Genomic DNA, 5,000 nt, shown 5'->3' on the forward strand with positions numbered 1-5,000 from the left:
ACCTTAACCTAACCTATGTCGTACCTTAACCTAACCTATGTCGTACCTTAACCTAACCTATGTCGTACCTTAACCTAACCTATGTCGTACCTTAACCTAACCTATGTCGTACCTTAACCTAACCTATGTCGTACCTTAACCTAACCTGTATTGCGCCTTAACCTAACCTGTATTGCGCCTTAACCTAACCTGTATTGCGCCTTAACCTAACCTGTATTGCGCCTTAACCTAACCTGTATTGCGCCTTAACCTAACCTGTATTGCGCCTTAACCTAACCTGTACTGCGCCTTAACCTAACCTGTATTGCGCCTTAACCTAACCTGTATTGCGCCTTAACCTAACCTGTATTGCGCCTTAACCTAATCTGTATTGCGCCTTAACCTAACCTGTATTGCGCCTTAACCTAACCTGTATTGCGCCTTAACCTAACCTGTATTGCGCCTTAACCTAACCTGTATTGCGCCTTAACCTAACCTGTATTGCGCCTTAACCTAACCTGTATTGCGCCTTAACCTAACCTGTATTGCGCCTTAACCTAACCTGTATTGCGCCTTAACCTAACCTGTATTGCGCCTTAACCTAACCTGTATTGGGCCTTAACCTAACCTGTATTGCGCCTTAACCTAACCTGTATTGCGCCTTAACCTAACCTGTATTGCGCCTTAACCTAACCTGTATTGCGCCTTAACCTAACCTGTATTGCGCCTTAACCTAACCTGTATTGCGCCTTAATGTAACCTATATTGCGCCTTAACGTAACCTATATTGCGCCTTAACGTAACCTATATTGCGCCTTAACGTAACCTATATTGCGCCTTAACGTAACCTATATTGCGCCTTAACGTAACCTATATTGCGCCTTAACGTAACCTATATTGCGCCTTAACGTAACCTATATTGCGCCGTAACGTAACCTATATTGCGCCGTAACGTAACCTATATTGCGCCTTAACGTAACCTATATTGCGCCTTAACGTAACCCACGTTGCGCCGTAACGTAACCCACGTTGTGCCGTAACCCGACACACGTTGGGCCTTAACCCGACACACGTTGGGCCTTAACCCGACACACGTTGGGCCTTAACCCGACACACGTTGGGCCTTAACCCGACACACGTTGGGCCTTAACCCGACACACGTTGGGCCTTAACCCGACACACGTTGGGCCTTAACCCGACACACGTTGGGCCTTAACCCGACACACGTTGGGCCTTAACCCGACACACGTTGGGCCTTAACCCGACACACGTTGGGCCTTAACCCGACACACGTTGGGCCTTAACCCGACACACGTTGGGCCTTAACCCGACACACGTTGGGCCTTAACCCGACACACGTTGGGCCTTAACCCGACACACGTTGGGCCTTAACCCGACACACGTTGGGCCTTAACCCGACACACGTTGGGCCTTAACCCGACACACGTTGGGCCTTAACCCGACACACGTTGGGCCTTAACCCGACACACGTTGGGCCTTAACCCGACACACGTTGGGCCTTAACCCGACACACGTTGGGCCTTAACCCGACACACGTTGGGCCTTAACCCGACACACGTTGGGCCTTAACCCGACACACGTTGGGCCTTAACCCGACACACGTTGGGCCTTAACCCGACACACGTTGGGCCTTAACCCGACACACGTTGGGCCTTAACCCGACACACGTTGGGCCTTAACCCGACACACGTTGGGCCTTAACCCGACACACGTTGGGCCTTAACCCGACACACGTTGGGCCTTAACCCGACACACGTTGGGCCTTAACCCGACACACGTTGGGCCTTAACCCGACACACGTTGGGCCTTAACCCAACACACGTTGGGCCTTAACCTGCTCTGTAATTGTCATACGACGCGTTAAATTAGTGTAGTGTTGCCTAACTGCAACCCCCGCAATATAGTTTGCTACTCGCACTGCCCCGGTCCCCAGTGTATCGCTTCATGTTAAACACCTTGCAGCTATACACTAATGTGGATGGCAGCAGGACGTACATGCTCAATGCCCTTTGCAGTTGTTCATTGGCATTTGCAGTTGTTCATTGGCATTTGCAGTTGTTCATTGGCATTCGCATGGCGAAGCACTTAGCCTACGCTGTGGTACGGCCTGTGTCAACTGTCCGCTGATGTTGTACGTCCAAATCACACACTGTACTGCACATTGGTCCTCATGTACTGAATGATACATCGTGGTACATGTGACCGTACAACGACTGCGCCAACAACGGCGAACCATGCGGTCCAAATGTTGTGCACTCAGCTACGTGTCGTCGCCCTATAAGAGCTGGATTGCAGTGTGGTATGCCCTGGATGGCGATCAGCATGAGCCGTCTGTTGATGTAGTGGCGCGTGTTGTCAGACGTAGTCGTCTCTTCTCACACACCGTGATAGCATGGTGCACTGCGTTCCACATCTGCGACATGCGACAGAGGCCGGTTGACAGTCGTTCGCGCAATGGACATCGCATACGTACGGGGGCCACCTTCCACGTGTTCGCGAAGCGTGCACATGTTGTTGCGTGTATGTGGGCAGACATAGTGTGTCGTGACACCTGACACAGGCATGCAACAATCGTTGAATTTGCAAATGGCGATGGACGCCTACGTTTGCTGGTGACGTTACGCAAATGAACAACTGGTAAACCGTTGTGGTGCGGTTGTTCTCGCTAGAGGTGAATCAGTGATGGCGACGATCGGTTGAGCTACCAACCGGTTGTTCCAGCGATACCCACCATGCCCACGAACGTGAATGGCATCTGGGTGTGAAGCGATACGCGGCGGTGGCTGGGTGGGACCGTCCCCGGCCGGTGAGGGGGGGCCTCCCGGCGTGCTGGCCGCGCGGTGCGTGGGCGCACGCGCTACAGCCGGCTGGTGGGGGCGGCCAGTGGCAGGCGCGCCGGCCGACGGAGGCGGCAGGCGGCGCAGCTGCGCGCCGGCGCACCCTGCACGCGGCGCCGTGCGGCCAAAGTAGGTCCTCGCGGGCCCGGTGCGAAGCGCGGTGGACATCTGCAGTGTGCTGGTCCGATTGAGGACTGTGTGCGCTGAGGATGCGCCGCCGCCCGGCGCTCGGCGCCGCGACGCCGTCTGCTGCTCGGTCGCCTCTGCGGTTCTCGCAGGTGGTTTGTATCGCAGCTGTGCGGACGTGTTGGCGCGTGCGCTGTGCTGGGAGAGTTCGCTTCGGCACCCAAGTGGGGCTTTTGTCCTTCTGTGGCGCTGGCGTTGGAGCTGCCGGTCACCGTAGGTGGCGCATGTTGTCTCCCGCCGGCAATGCCACGACAGCACGCTCCCGGGCCTCTGTCGGCAGCGGCAAGCTCAGTTGGGAGCACGGGTGGTCGCACCTAAAGCGTCTACTCGCCAAACTCCGGGCGATTGCGCCTCTCTCGAACCCGACCAAGTACTTAGGACGGCGCTGCGCGCCGCCGGGACCTGAGAGGGTTTCGAGGTGTATGGTGCAGGGGAGCTCAGCCTCCTCCTGTTTGCAGAATAATTGAGCGGACGCTTGCGTGTTCGCGCGGGCCCCCGGGACACACTCCCGGGCGGCCGGCTGCTCAGCTCTAGTTGACGCAGCTCCCTGGTTGATCCTGCCAGTAGTCATATGCTTGTCTCAAAGATTAAGCCATGCATGTCTCAGTACAAGCCGCATTAAGGTGAAACCGCGAATGGCTCATTAAATCAGTTATGGTTCCTTAGATCGTACCCACGTTACTTGGATAACTGTGGTAATTCTAGAGCTAATACATGCAAACAGAGTCCCGACCAGAGATGGAAGGGACGCTTTTATTAGATCAAAACCAATCGGTCGGCTCGTCCGGTCCGTTTGCCTTGGTGACTCTGAATAACTTTGGGCTGATCGCACGGTCCTCGTACCGGCGACGCATCTTTCAAATGTCTGCCTTATCAACTGTCGATGGTAGGTTCTGCGCCTACCATGGTTGTAACGGGTAACGGGGAATCAGGGTTCGATTCCGGAGAGGGAGCCTGAGAAACGGCTACCACATCCAAGGAAGGCAGCAGGCGCGCAAATTACCCACTCCCGGCACGGGGAGGTAGTGACGAAAAATAACGATACGGGACTCATCCGAGGCCCCGTAATCGGAATGAGTACACTTTAAATCCTTTAACGAGTATCTATTGGAGGGCAAGTCTGGTGCCAGCAGCCGCGGTAATTCCAGCTCCAATAGCGTATATTAAAGTTGTTGCGGTTAAAAAGCTCGTAGTTGGATTTGTGTCCCACGCTGTTGGTTCACCGCCCGTCGGTGTTTAACTGGCATGTATCGTGGGACGTCCTGCCGGTGGGGCGAGCTGAAGGCGTGCGACGCGCCTCGTGCGTGCTCGTGCGTCCCGAGGCGGACCCCGTTGCAATCCTACCAGGGTGCTCTTGAGTGAGTGTCTCGGTGGGCCGGCACGTTTACTTTGAACAAATTAGAGTGCTTAAAGCAGGCAAGCCCGCCTGAATACTGTGTGCATGGAATAATGGAATAGGACCTCGGTTCTATTTTGTTGGTTTTCGGAACCCGAGGTAATGATTAATAGGGACAGGCGGGGGCATTCGTATTGCGACGTTAGAGGTGAAATTCTTGGATCGTCGCAAGACGAACAGAAGCGAAAGCATTTGCCAAGTATGTTTTCATTAATCAAGAACGAAAGTTAGAGGTTCGAAGGCGATCAGATACCGCCCTAGTTCTAACCATAAACGATGCCAGCCAGCGATCCGCCGCAGTTCCTCCGATGACTCGGCGGGCAGCCTCCGGGAAACCAAAGCTTTTGGGTTCCGGGGGAAGTATGGTTGCAAAGCTGAAACTTAAAGGAATTGACGGAAGGGCACCACCAGGAGTGGAGCCTGCGGCTTAATTTGACTCAACACGGGAAACCTCACCAGGCCCGGACACCGGAAGGATTGACAGATTGATAGCTCTTTCTTGATTCGGTGGGTGGTGGTGCATGGCCGTTCTTAGTTGGTGGAGCGATTTGTCTGGTTAATTCCGATAACGAACGAGACTC

At 54.3% G+C, this 5,000-nt stretch overlaps 1 non-coding gene across 1 annotated transcript in view; it reads left to right on the forward strand.

Moving 5' to 3' along the window:
• Positions 1–3,567: 3,567 nt before the first annotated feature.
• The window catches only part of LOC126434976 (small subunit ribosomal RNA), a 1,910-nt gene continuing 477 nt past the window's right edge, over positions 3,568–5,000 (forward strand). The window contains exon 1 of the ribosomal RNA XR_007579633.1: positions 3,568–5,000. This exon is cut by the window's right edge and continues 477 nt beyond it. This is a non-coding gene — a ribosomal RNA (small subunit ribosomal RNA).

This window comes from Schistocerca serialis, unplaced genomic scaffold (assembly GCF_023864345.2).
Source record: "Schistocerca serialis cubense isolate TAMUIC-IGC-003099 unplaced genomic scaffold, iqSchSeri2.2 HiC_scaffold_1196, whole genome shotgun sequence".
Lineage (NCBI taxonomy): Eukaryota > Metazoa > Arthropoda > Insecta > Orthoptera > Acrididae > Schistocerca > Schistocerca serialis.